Genomic DNA, 15,076 nt, shown 5'->3' with positions numbered 1-15,076 from the left:
GGGGATTCACTGAGCCCTGCCAAACTCTCATAATTGCAAAAACAGCATTTCATTTCCCAATAATGGCTCAATGTCAAGTCCAATTCAGTCTGCTTGTTAAGCGGCAGCAATTACTGAATCGTACATGTGCAGACAACTCCTCCAGTGGGTGATAATAAGCCACTTTCTTTGTTACAGACCCTGAACAAACTCGAGGGGGAACACGTGAAGCAAAGATAATGCGACCAGTCGAGCGTGAGTGTATACAAAACCCCACCAATCGTTCTTGTAGAAAACCCCTCAGCTATGACAAAAGCAGGTCTAACTGGGTTAAGGTGATTCCACTTTAATGGTGTTGGGATCCCTAACCACAACGGAATCTAACAATAGAAAATACAGCTGCTCGTTTGTGGAAGTCACCTCCCTTTGAAAGTAAGAGGCTGCGTCCGGGTTGATTGACTGCTAGTGTTTATGAACTTGGGAGGTACATTGAGGATTTGAGAGTTTCTTTGTGGCGTCTTTCTGTTGGTTTGTTTGGGGTTTCTCCTTCAGTGTGACGGTCAGAGGTCACCATACAACAAGGCCACACAGGCTTTAATTTGACCCTACAGGCTCTGATGAAGAATCATGTTTGTTGACATGGTCCTCCAGAGTTTGATTGTGTTCATTTGTTTTGATTTATTTCTGAAACGCTCTGATACTCTCCTATAGGGAAAGTTCAGAGGGGAGATCTGGATGGAGATGACATCTGCTCATTCAGCCATACGCCTTTGCCTGGTGGCACTGGGAGAGCACAAACCCTTTAATTCTCATAAATGTGGAATATTTTTAACCCTGAACTTTGTTAAATCATTTTGTTTGTTGTAGCATATGATGTTGCTGAAGAAATGCTTAATACTTCTCTGGATCATTTGTGTGCAGGACATATTTCTGGCTATAAACAAGGCCACTACAGCCATGCTAGTGTCTTTTTTAAGGACAACAGACAGAGGGTTGTCTGAGCTGGTATGACCAGATCAAGTGTCAGATGTGCACGTCAGGCGCGGCTACGCAGCATCACAGCATCACAGCAGAGGTATTAATATTAGGCCTTAGTTAGTATGTAAGTTATTTGAGCTTATTGCCTGCAACCAACACAATCTGCCGACATTGCCAACCATAGAGCCTGTTTAAAAAGGAGTTAATCTGCCCCAGGTAGGTAAACAGTTTGATGGATAAACAAACGTCAGACAGCACCTTCTTCTGCGGTGTTTCAAGCTGACTTGGCAACAACGAAGTGACAGAAAACACATGAAAATACACCCACTACACACTTTATCAGGAACATATCTGAGAGTTGTGGCTGAACATGTGCATCCCATAGATCTGAATTTAATAAAACACCTTTTATGATGTGGGTGGGACAGAAGATTGGCAGCCTGAATGTGCAGCTGACAAATCTGCAAAAATCATGTGCTGCAATCATCTCAGAGGAATGTTCCCAACATCTCGTGGACTCCACGCCATGAAGATCTGGGGCTGGTCTAATGCACAGGGAGGCCCTACACAGCTTTAGTGCACTGTTCTTAATAAATTGCTCGGTGAGTGGATTTAGACACGTTTTTATTGAGCAAAAACACCACCCAGTAGTGGCTCCGCTCAATGGGAAACAAAGCATATAACTGTGCCACACTAAAAGCCAGTGTTACCTTCTAATTTCATGCATTTAATTTGATTTAATTAGCTTACTACTAGCAGTGAATTGGTCCTGTTAGACTCTGGTGTGTAGGAGACAAAATACAAAGCAAATAGGATGAAAAGACTACAAAGTGTTACAAAACAATGAGGTCAAGATCCCTCATAGATCATTGTGAGCTTCTGCAAAGCTGAAACTTTCTGCCTGGTAATACTATGGACGACTGTATGTCTACTTAAATTGAGTGGAGATTTGCTGCATCACACGTTATGTATTTCACTGCACAGTATCTGCAGCATGTTCCCCCTATTTAAACTGTCTACAAAGGATTTCTATTCATAGTAGATAAGATGATTTATTAGTTGTGGTTAATCTGATCCCACACAATGATTTATTGCAAGGTCTGCATTCAGTGTCCTGTCAAGTCTAATTCTCCTGGTGTGAATAGAAACAGACCAAGTTCTCACAACAAAGATGCACTGTGACAGCTACTGAAACATTAGAGCACAGTGAGTCTGGACCAAAATAAAACCCCAATAAGACTGAATAATCATTTTGACCATCTGAAGTTCACATCAAAGGTTACAGAGAATTTAATTATAAGATAGTAAAGAAGGAAAAAACTGTTGGATAGTCATGTGACAGTGCTATTTACATTGTTTGAATGACTGACTTTGTGGCAGGTCTAATGTGAAAGTATGGCAGCTAAGATTTGTGCAAAAATGCAAACTTCCAAAAAAATAAATCTTTACCTCCTTAATTATTGTGGTGCATTTCCTTTTGAAATATTTGAGGCATTTTCAGGCAGGACATGAAAGTAATTTGATTTGATCACAGGGAGTAAAGGGGCGGGGCTTATGGGAAAAAAAAAAAAAAGTGATGTTTTAATTGGTTGAAATCTGCCCACCTGTCCAGGAAGTGATAACTTTCCAGGAAGTCAAAGTTTTCACCCAGACAATATGTCCCTTTCCTGCAAATGTCCCCTGAAATCACAGGTAAGGCTCCTTCTTTGCTCTTTAACTTTAGATACAGTGTGTTCATGTTCCTGTATCATGTTCTGTTGGATTTTTAGTCACACATGTGTCTGCTTGGATGGCAGTGTGGGTCAGTTGTTTGTTGTGCTTCTCTGGTACAGATAACTTCACTGTGAGTATTTTCCAATGAAATAAACATCAAACAACATGTTGCTCTGATAAGATTTGAAAGCACATTGGGAGATGATTCCCAGGCTGTGGGATTGATCAAGTTTGAAGGTGTGTGTTTAGGTAATGACAGTATCTGGAGCTTTCCCAGTGTATGAATATGAATGAATTGACTTTTTTGTACTTGAAGTTAAATTCATTTTGTCAGAGAGTGGGAATATTCTGGCACATTATCAGGTGTTGTATTACACCGCTTTCATAATCTGCGTCTCTTTTGGGCTCGGGGCCTTGAACTCTGAGTAACTGAAAGGAATTTGAGATGACCTCAAATGTTCCTCTGTGTTTTTATTTGTATGTTTATTAATGATTTGTTAGGTGAGTCCTTTCTGCTGCTGTTATGGTCATTTTTAGAACATTTATTGGGCAGTTTTGGCCACAGCCTCCCACTCTTTTCTTCTCCAAACCCTGATGGATTTTAATTGATTTCACCTGTGCTGTCATTCCTGGTGGCTGAGTGGAGGAGGTGTGATTATGGACAGTGTGAGGCTGATATTTCTCATTGTATATTTTAATGAAATTAAATGTATGTGTCGTCCTCTTGTCCTCTGGGAGGCATTGTTTTGAAAAATCAATTTGGTGATATTTAGTATTTTTCTTCTTGTCAACAAATCCCATGAAAAGACCAAAACCAATACATTGATTCTATCATTAGTATTACCTGTGTAGTCAAAGCCTTGAATATATTATTCCTCTGTGTCAAAGAGTTCCATTTTTGTTCAGAAGTTGTTAAAAACACATCAGTGATCCACACTGTTGTACTGGGTGACATGTTCCTTCACCATTACGAACTTGAGCATTGCACTTTATTTTGAGCTGATTCCACACACACCTTCCAGCTACTGTAAATACTCATTACTCCACCAAATCTGCAGCAGAAAATAGTCCCCAACAAACTCCTGTTTGAGTGATCTACATGGTCCAGCTGATGAGAGAAGATTTATCACAGTAGAACCAACAGGCTTGGGGCTGAGTTGACAAATACACAGACTGACATGTTGTTGGTTTTTGGTCTTATCAAAAGATATTTCTTTTTTCAAAATAAGAGAATACAGAATAACATTAGCCTCACCCTTTAAACCATAGACACAGATATCTCAGAATTAGAACCAGTTTATACATTATATACTGTATGTACCAGGATGGGCTGCATGGTGGTGCAGTGGTTAGCACTGTTGCCTCACAGCAAGAAATTTCCAGGTTCAAACCCTGGTTCAGCTGGGTGCATATTCTCCCTGTGCCTGTGTTGGTTCTCTCCAGATGCTCCTGCTTTCTCCCACAGTCCCAAAAACCTCAGCCTCAGTTAACTGGTGACTCTAAATTGCATGTAGGTGTGAATGTGAGTGTGAATGGATGTTTGTCTATATGTGTTGGCCCTGTACAGGGTGTACCCAGCCCCCCCAGGACCCTTAATGGATAAGCAGTATAGATAATGAATGAATGTATCAGGATACTGAGGAATAACCCCTCCCCCTTTCTATAATGTACATTCATGCTGTGAACATACAGTATGTATAGTATGTATATGTATAGAAAGAAATGATTTTGGCTTTGCTTTTTTACACAAAGCATTAAAAAACAAATTCCTTCATGGCAACAAAATAATAGAGCAGATTAATGCTGGCATACTTAAAGTCAGTTCTCCTCTCATAGTAGTATGCTCCCATGTGAATTATTCTCAGCAAAGCACAGTCTAGACACCACCAAATTAAAGGCCAGAATAAAACATAAAGCACAATTGAAATAAGTGTTCTTGATCTTAATGCCCATTATCACTGTGTCCCAGGGATAAAACACTTAAAAGTCAGTCATGAAGAAGGAGAAAGCCTGAGGGCTCTTTAGGCTGGGTACATGTCCGTGATGCACCCAGCTACTTTAGCTGTCATGCAGCAATATCTCAGAGCCTTTGTTTATGCTTGGCTTAAGCCATTTAGCAGCGCCCTGGTTAACTGAAACCGACAAAACTTCTGATTCCAGCCTGATCTTAGAATAACACCCCTGGCGACTGTGAAGCTGTCTTTGCCTATTTCATCTGGCGAGGTCCCACAACTGCATTTGTAGCTGACAGAGATGCAGAAGAAGATGCCTCATGATGTTACAACGGTTGCCCGGAGAATTAAATCAAATGGAAAACATTAAAAAGAGAAATCAGATCTGGCTGACAGTTGTAGAAATGAAAAGGGTGAGACCTATGCTATTGCTTGAAGAGGGCGGCAGACTAAAGGGCGCAGAAGTGCCATCACATAAATAAAATACGATGGCTTTTGGCCACTTAAAGCCAGTGGGTTCTCCAAACGGTAAAGTGTTGGATGATTCCAGTCGAATATTTGCCAGGAGTTGCTCTTTGCACAAAGTAGTTGCCCGGAATCATGCAGAGCAACAACACTGGGTGATGAAATGTTTACAGCTGGGTAGAAATGTGAACACTGGGCATGTGAGGAGTCAAATCAGCTCACGACACTGGACAAAATTTCACTGAACACAGCAGATACAATGTAACTGGAGCATAGGGCTTAAATATGGCTGCTTGTGCAACACATTATCTTGAGCTGACAGTTTGAATACTATGACTAATTTCTGTTGTGTGAATTTATATGGATATATCAATTTTAAAAAATGCTGCATCATACTGTCCTAAGACCTTAAAATCTTCTTCAGTGTAAATCCAGTTATTTGGTTCATGTTGTGGCGATGCTCGTTCAGCTGTTAGCAACACATCATCTGGTAACACATTAACTCATATTTTGGACATATGAGACTGTTTTTGGTTAAACTCTAATTTACTCTAGAGTCGAATGCTAATTCTTGAACTGGGTGACACAAGTAACAGCAGCAGTTTGTGCCACATCGTGTTTTTGTAGCTGGTATACTGTACAAGGACAAATATATCTTAACTTGAGATACACATTCTGTTTTTTTTTTTGTTTTTTTTTTTTTTTGCTTAGAGCTTTCAGAGAATGTGCTCAACTGTCATCACACAACATAAGGCCAGAACCTGTCACAGCAAGGGGCCAAAGAAAGTTATGGACCAGGAGTCTGGATGGTTGGATTAACGCCAAGGAGGCCACCCACAACTGATCAGAGGTGCCATAGTGCAAACTCACTCACATTGTAACCAGACCACAAGTTGATATTTGTCAAACTACTGCACAATTGCGAGTACAGTTACTCCTATGAATATAATTCTGTACTAATAAGGAATGTAATATGTGGTTTGGAAGCCCACTGTCATTTAATCATGACAATAAAGAAGCTAAATATTTTTCCAGAGAGTTGTTACTTAGTTTTCTGAGATCTTCGTGATAGCAGTCCCACTAACATTTGCACATTAACATTTTAAATGCTTTGAACTGGGATGCAATGTCCATTACAAGGACACTTAATAATGAAGTGGGTTTAGTACAGTGACTGGTGAATATTTCTGACACTGTGCAGCGTTTGTTTCTGTACTGATGTATCACAGTGTTGTCTGTGGCATAAAGCAGATATCAGACATTGCAGTGTAGCACAACACCCAGACAATCTGTAAAACAAATGTAGTTTATAAAGGCCAGTGTTTTCGTCACAGCATGCTCATGATAACAAGTTAATTAAGCATAGTCCTGTGCACATGAACTTTAAGCTTGTATTAACAGTCAAAAGAGATATGCCGTTAGGTGCACCAAGCTAATTATGTGATGATAAATCTTCTATGGCATGAGGTAATTTCTCATTGCTCTTTAAAGATAGTAGAGAATGTGGCAGATAACTGCTTGAAGCCTTTGCGAGTCAGCGGCGGCTAAGCTAAATGTGGCAGCAAGTGTCAGGCCAAATCAATACACGCTTCCCAGGATTCCTTTGGTGCCATAATCCAGGCTGTGGTGGGCACTGACCCTGGGGAGGCCTGGCCTCTTGTTTTCTTGCCCTGTTTTTTCATAAGCAGCTGCACTTATGGATGTGACAGCGCTGAGCACAAGCTAATTACCTTAAAAAAACGAGCAGAATTTGTGCTATAAACTGCTTAGCTCATATCTGAGACACATCGAAACCTCTCTTCCCAACACTGGGCAGCTAGCTAGCTCTTGGGAAGTGGGTTGTGTAGAAGGTGAAGAGGATGGCGTTTTACAGAAATTGTGGATGACCTCAGGCTCAAAAGCGGTGCAATTTTCACTAGTTATGAAACTGAACCCTTAATGTGTGGTGCATAGATGATTTATGTGCCAAATCCTCCCTTTGGATATGGAATTTTGGTCAACTATTTCACCTCACCAATTCATAATTTGACTAGCGTGAACTGTGTTTTGCAGATATTTCTTTGAGAGAGGCCCTTGGTGTCTTCCAGCTGATTTCACACATCCCATTAAGTCATAATCTTGTATTATCTGCCTTAAAATAACAAGAGATAATCCTGGCATCAGGCTAACCACCCATGAAATTGAGGAATCTCCTTGACTAACTGGATTCCACAGCAGCAAGTTTACACATGATGTGTAGAGTCTGCAACAATAATGTGAAAAAAAAATTAGTTTGCATCCAAAAATGTACAATGTTACTGTTCACAATAATTAAATTAATCATTAAAATTCCTGTAGATGTTTTAATCACTTTTCTCTCTTATAACAGAAGTCACAGGCCATCAGGAGAGATCATTTAATCCAGGACGAGGAGGTGCAGGAGTGCGAGGGAGGATTTCCAGAACATCACATCTCCCCTTGTAAGTGGCACTCACTTACTTAAGCCATCAGCCAGTCATTAAAAATGTAAAATTAACGTTTTTAAAGTGGAACATGATTCTGCTTTGTGCTCAGGAGGCAGTGAAGCGCGACGCTTGCATATGAAATGCATTTGGTCATCCCCCTGGCAACAGGGAAGGAAAAGGTGCATTGAGTGAAATGAGAGCAGATTGCTTTTATTCTTTATTTAGAGAGTTATTCTAGACACTGAGTCACAGATGCCCTGCCGCTGTAAAAATCCTTCCTGCTCAATTGAGGCTGTTGCAAGAAAATGTTGAAGGTTTGGGTCTCCATGGGGGAAGTATGCCAAGCAGTCATGGATCTTTATTTGTCTCAAACACTTTTTTAAATTTGTAAATATGTCACGGATTTGGGCTGTTGACATTATATTCCTCTTGAGACAGTCTGCTACTAGAATCAAGACAAAAGTAACATAAATAGACTGCTTTTTACTGGGAGGTTTTCACTTTACCATCAGTGAGAAAATGAAATGGGTGAGCAAACAGCTGAAGTGAGTGTGAAATTTAATGCATTTGTTAACAGGCAGGGTCCTTTATAAAATGTGCTTTTGTTGACACAAATGTTTGGCCCTGGGCTGTGGCCTTAAACTTAAATGTAGTTGTATTAATGTGTTCCGGATGTGTTGGTTGTAATGTGTTCCATATTGTCAATTTCCTGCATAAACAGTGTATCCAGTTCCTTCAGGATTTAGTTTAAATTGCCCTCTGTGTACAAGAGCCCAACAGATAAATCACCCAGCTGATACTGGTTTATTGGCCCACCTCAGCTTCTCACAAAGATATGAATATCTGCACATACTTTATATTGACTGATATACAAGAAAGAATTGCAGTAGACAAATGCTAAAACTGTGTTGTAGGACATTCAGAAAGTGTCACAATTACACAGCAATATTTAGTGATAATTAGCATGCTAACATGCTAATCTAAGGTGCTGAACATGATAAACATTATACCTGCTTAAAGGAGCTGTTTACCTACTAGTCTAGAAGAAATGTTGAGAATTCAGTTCCTTTGCTCACCAAGAGATGTCTCCAGCACCGGAAAGCAACACCACTGTTAATGCTTTTAATGCTTGTTTTGCTTCTATTTCTATCACGTCTTTTCTTCCACTACAGTTAAGATTTTAACCAGGGCGTTTATAACCTCTTGTATTGTAAACACAACAACCTTCTCCTGGCAAAAAAACAAAACAAAATGTGGCAACTGAGAAAACTTACAATCTCTTTAACATTTAGTTAGCAAAGTGTCCTTAGTCTTTAGTCTTGTTCAACTGTAAAATAAATACTGAAATAGTAGTAATACAGTAGTAAAACTAATAAAAATACCCGTATTTAAAAAATAATGTATATCTATAGTGAATAATACATTGTAGTTCTAATAATCTCATGGTTTTAGATATTCATACATTACAGCTTCCTAAAGCTCCTACTGTGAGTTTTAACTAAGGAACTGAGAATTTAAAGGCACAAATCATTTCCCCTTCTTGTCATCATCAATCATAATTAACCAACAATTTCTTCACCTTGGATCAATTTGTGCCATTGAGATCAAACAGCAGTGTTAATGGGCGCCCAGATTTCTCTAAAGGTAATCTATATCATGTGGTGGGAGCCTTTCATGCCTCAACTCAGCTCATGCTGTGTATTGTTTGTCACTGAAACAGTTTTTCCCTGCAGCTAAAACTTAAATATCTTCTTTTGTCCCTTCCGCATGGTTGATCACACTCTTGGTAAGTCATGTAGATAATCGAGGCTACTGAAAATGTGCAAATACACCTAATGATTTTATTATTATTATTATCATAAGCACAACACTGTGTGTCTAGACATTTAGAAATAAAACAAAGTATTTTTTAAACTACTATATAATATGGGAAACAAAGTTTTGCATGATAAAAAGATCTGCTTTTTAAACATGGTTGCTCCCCTAATCACTATTGACAAGTGAACAAGCTCTAATCATCATTGTTTCACTCACAACACAAACTGGGTCTTCAAAGGTTTCACCCACGGTGCAATTACACCAAATTACTCTCACCACTGGAGTCGATGAGGGACTCTGTGTTCAGCCTGCTCAGCCTGTATACAGGATGTTTCAGAGAGTTATGAATAGATGTTTGTGGAAAGGGTGGTTAGGAACATGGAGAGGAATACTGCACAATGTCATGCCATTCATACCAGCTGGATAACAGGGGGGTGTAACAGTGACATGGCTTCATATTAAAAAAGGCATATAACATCCAAACAGATTCATGGACAGCCACACTGTGTGTCTATCAGTAGGCAAAGACAAAGGCAAAGCATATTTTTTTGATCCAGTCAAACTCACTTCCTGAACAGCCCTGCTAAATTCTCAAAACCCTGTTGGTACAATGATAAACAGCAGATCCAAAGTTATTATTTTACTATGAAAACTAAAACTTTAAAAAAGGCACTATGACACTCTTGCCCAAAACTTGAAATGCATTGTTTTTAACATGGATTTTTTCCCCCTCAAAACTGAGACAAAACCAAAAAGCTAAACCTGAAACTTAGTTCTTACTTCAGACCTTGAAAAAAAAAAAGTTAACAGAAGCATGAAAAACTGATCACACTGATGAAGATGGTGTGTTAAAGCGGAAAGCTCTGGAAAAAGCTAGTAGGTTGAATTGTTTTGTCACACTGTAACAAAAATTTTGTATTTCTTTTAAGTCAATGACACAAAAAAGTTTTGCCCAAAAGTTCAGAAAAACTAAACTGAATCTATACTGTGGTGGCCGCAGTTGGAGCAAATATGAAAACTCTGTTCAAATCTAACACAAAGCTGGCATATTTGTCATAGCATTTGGTGGATTAATGGGCATGTTTACATGATCTAGTCATTTTCCATTTTCTTTTCAGGCAAAGTAAGTTTTCTAAGACTTTTAAAGTAAAACTGGTGGCCATTTTCCGACTGACACATTTCAGTGAAAACTTGTGAAGAAACAGGCAGAATGTACAGACAACATAAAAGAAACAACCAGGTTGAGTTAATCAGTTTGCCTGAGTCAGTGTAGACCAAACACTTGGACAATGAGTTAAAGATCAGTTGTTGGACTCCTCAGCCAATTCCATCACATTATTCCAAATTGCTTTGAACCACATCATAAAGTCACAGTGCTTAAAGGGCATTAGCATGCATACCCAGGAGGTGTAACACTATAGTGTTGGGAAATACTGTAAGAAACAGACTGCAGCAGATGAAAGGACATGAGCCCATCACTGCTCCTTACATAATGTGTTTGTAGTTAGCAGGAGGCAGTTGTTTCTTACCCCCATGTACTGTAGTTTAAGCACCCTGTCACTTTAAACTAGCAAGATCTGAATATTTTGCTGGGTGACTGCTGAGAATGCTAATGCCTTGGAAGTCATATCCTGTGGCTCTTTTGGCTCAAATCAAACCCAGAGAGGCACAAGGAAGAGCCAAGCAGCAGCAATGCCCACTTGAGAAAGGCTGGTAATGTAGTCTTTCAACAAGTTCGCTTGGGAACAAAGAGTGGCCCAAGCCTGACACTCTGCACACAATTCATTTTTTATCCTTAACTATAGTCATTAAGAAGTCTACATCAAAGACATGAAGGTTGTTGATGTTCGGGACTGAAAATCACAGAGTCTTAGTTGGTCAATCTGACCACATGTTTACTTGTTGCTGAAATAGGGTGTGGATTTTTTTGAGGCCTCAGAGTAACAAGATCCTCTTTTGTTTTCATGCATTCTTCTTTGGGTTTTAAATATTAAAGGTGTGGGCACATTACTGTTGCCTGTTGATCTGATCATGAACATGAATCAGGCATGATGACTGGTTGGACCAGGTTGGACTGGGTCTGTTCTGCATTAGTCGGTGTTGACAGTCAGATAAAGTCATATAGTGTGTGATATGTGTAGATTCTAATCTTAAATCTTCAGATCTAGTCACTGCCAGTTCTTCTTGTGGCACATTTTTTTAAAACAAGTTTGACATTCGCGACTGACATTAGCGATGGATGATGTCTCAAGGGAGACATACCAGTAAATAAACAGCTTCAGCTGAAGTTAGCATTGTTTTACAAAGTTCGCTCACCTCCAGTTTTCTCTATAGGCTGTACAGTCAACATTGCCCACGCCTCCATCCAGGATCTCACCCAAACTCTGTCTTTTTTTTTTTTTTTTCAGCATGTGTTGTGCTGCATATAACCAATGCAAGCTGCTGCGTGCTGTCCATGTTTGCTTTGGTATTAGAACATGCAACAGTTGGCATTCTCAAAGGATTTGCAGAGTCATCTACTGCCACAGCCCCAGAAACATTAAAACAATGGCAACATTTAAAACAGTAGAAACAGTTTGCTCAGTCTGTCAATCAAGTGGGATTTCCAGAAGATGTGGATCCCACCTCTTGAAAGCCTTTGCTGCTGACCCTCTGTCGCCATCATGGGCACTAGCCATGCATAAACCTTTTCATGATCATTAAACAACACAGATTATGACTTTTTGTGGTATTGCAGCTTAGCACTCTTGTGTGTAACCTAACATCCATTCATTCAGTAACAAATATTAACCATTAAGCCAGTGACATGATGGGGCAGGATGTGATTGCAGCAGTCATAGAACTGACATGTTTAGATAACTAATGAATACTTTGGTTTATCTGTTATTAACGGAAATATACTTGAATCAATAGAAAGGGTAGTGGGTTTTGCAACCAAATTCAAGTGTATAACAATTCAAGAAGGTTTTAGTGATTAAACTCCACCAATGTGATGTATCTTCTTGAAGCGAAGGCTCACATGAAATTAAGAGATGGGACAAAATGGGGATACAGACAGTGGTGGTGGTGGAGTAAAGCTGGCAGGTGGATGTTGGAAACACTTGAGATGGACATTTGTGGTGGTGAGGTGGGAGGTTTTACAGTAGTAGGTATGAAAAAAACAACACATAAAGAAAGACAGAATAGCACAACTGAAATGATATTCAAACGTCAGCATCCAAGAAGTGATTGGCTGTTGGAAAGTGAAAGTGACAAGAAGATCAGAGCAGGAGTTAAAAATTCACCTTACTGAACTGTCGCCAGTGCTTCATTTGTGGAATCCAAGTTCTAAGACAGAAAATCACTACTGTAAATATTTAAGATTGTAAATGATTCTCAGCCTCAAGCAGCAGAGAGATTACATTTACCTCATAACTATGGTTGCTGCCCTGAAATGTTGACAATGAAGATTTGCTTTTTTTAATTCATTTAGCAATTGGTCAAATATTTATGTGAACGCAAGCAAAGTTTGAGCCACATATTCAGTATACCACTTGAAAATGTGAACAAAATTAACATGACAGCATTTTCTTTTATAGTGCATTCACATATACAGCAGATAGCATTATTGTTCTGTTTGCATCAGCTCCTGGCAAAAAAAAAAGAATATCTGTCAGAACAGCTTTAGTGTTTTATAGCTCAGAGGAAACACAATATTTTTTATGCACTTGATTGTCACTGTTTATCACAACCAAATCTCAACCAAACCCAACACCTCTGAGTTTGGCAAGAAAATTGTGTTTTTCAGCTTTTGTTGTACAAATGCACTAAACAAGACTTTTGATTCATGGAAATCTCTGGCTGAGGTTTGGCCATCGTTCACACAGCGTTTTCATGAAGCTGCCCATCCCCTTGTAGCCTGTAAATAACCTGTTATAAAAGACTTACTTTTGATCTCTCTATTTCCTTCTCAATGATGAATAACTGGTTTCTAATTTCTAAATGTGTGGGCGTTTAATGAGGCCTAAGACATTTTATTCTCCTGCTATAATGCTGTCTACAAAATTGTGCGCTGCTGAGTGTAATCATGCAATGCTATCTGGCACAGACACACTCTGGCGGCAGCGAGGCAAAACCTGCAGCCCAGAACTGCTCCACTTAAGGGAGGCTGATGTGAGAGGAGCAGACAGGCGAGAGTGGAAGGCCCTCCAGTCATGCAAAATGCAAAAGAAATATGACTTTATTACAGCTCCCTAATGGTGACATAACAATCTGTTCAGCCACTTCCCCCCAAATCTCAAAGCATTTTGGGAGAGTGCTTCGTTCTACACGATAGGATGGGTTTGAAAGTCCCTCTGTATGAGTGAGTTTAAACATAATCAAGTTTGAAATACAGCTTTGACCAGTTCATCTGTGACAGCTTTTATTCATTTATTTTTTTGGTTGTTTTCTGTGTCAGAGCAATAAATGTAAAAGCACAACAATCTGTTAGAAACTGTTGTCTTTGAACACTGCATGGGTTCCTTTTTAATATAAAATGAACTGTGTATTTATTAACTCTAAAACCACTTAAACAAATAGTTCATCATATTTGGAAATGCACTTATATGTTTTTTTCTGAATGAGATGAGAAGATTGATCCATGTCTCTTGTCTGTGGTTAGTAGGGATCTAGAGCCTTGAGGAAATTAGCTTAGCTTAGCATAAAGACTGGAAGCAGAGGAAACAGCTAGCCTGGCTCACGCTGAAGTTCAAAAATACACTCTGAAGCACATTAATTAAGTCATTGAATCAGTCTATTTACTTCTAATGTTACTATTTCTTGGCAGTCTTGACCATGCCCAGTTGTTTGTGAGCATGTTTCTAAATAATTGCCATCCAAAGACTGAAGAAAAGCAAGATGACTATTCAGTCTCGTAATCGGGCTAGTGGTTTGCCAAGAAATACTTTCTGTAACCTCCTGGTAAAACCACAAATTGTAATTCTTAATGTTAAACAAACGTGATACAGTGCACTTGTGCTGATAGGCATATTTTTGAACAATGTGCAGAGTTAGGCTAGCTGTTTCCTCCACTTCCATTCATTATGCTAAGCTAAGCTGATCACCTTCTATCTGGTGCTCTACAGACTCAACACACAGACACAAGATTGGTATCAATCTTCTCATCTAACACTTATTTAACAGATGTATTTTAGGTAAGATCTAATGACAACTTCCCTAACTCTTTTATTGATCAACAATGTTTCTTTTCAGTCAAAATATCTGTGATTTCTATGAAGCAGCCACACAACATCGTAGATCAAGTAACGAAAGTGTTCCCATGTCTTTTGTTCTTGAGCAAAGGCTTCAGACATACACACCAAATCTCATCTTAGAGTTTCTGTCAATTCCAAATTAATTTTACCCTGAACAAGTCCAAATATGAAATGTCAAAACCTTATTTTCACCCTGGTCAAGTGTTTGGACTTCTGAAAAGATGCACAGATAGCAGTTATAACCCTGGGCAACAGCACCAGTTGTTCACTATTTGATGCTCAGTGATAAATTTTTTACCGGGAACATTTTGCAGCTATCTATTTGTGGATTTGAAAGATAAATAAAATAAACACAAACTCTGTTTTCTCCCTTTGTAGGGTTGTGGAATTAAAGTGGTGAATAATACATGGCTGAAAGCATCTGTCTCTCCGCGCTGCATCCTCTCTTGGACACCGGGGGATTTGAAGGCAAGTAAGCACAGATATTTGTGAA

At 39.2% G+C, this 15,076-nt stretch overlaps 1 long non-coding RNA gene across 1 annotated transcript; it reads left to right on the top strand.

The window, feature by feature from the left end:
* Positions 1–2,584: 2,584 nt before the first annotated feature.
* Positions 2,585–15,050, top strand: LOC108879966 (uncharacterized). Its single transcript, XR_001960413.2, has 4 exons — positions 2,585–2,649; positions 5,799–5,937; positions 7,456–7,546; positions 14,962–15,050. It is a non-coding gene; the product is annotated as an uncharacterized LOC108879966 (long non-coding RNA).
* The last annotated feature ends 26 nt before the right edge of the window (positions 15,051–15,076 follow it).

Source organism: Lates calcarifer, linkage group LG14 (genome assembly GCF_001640805.2).
Source record: "Lates calcarifer isolate ASB-BC8 linkage group LG14, TLL_Latcal_v3, whole genome shotgun sequence".
Taxonomy (NCBI): domain Eukaryota; kingdom Metazoa; phylum Chordata; class Actinopteri; family Centropomidae; genus Lates; species Lates calcarifer.
Note: the sequence above shows the minus strand (reverse complement) of the source record. Positions and strands in the feature narration are given on the sequence as shown.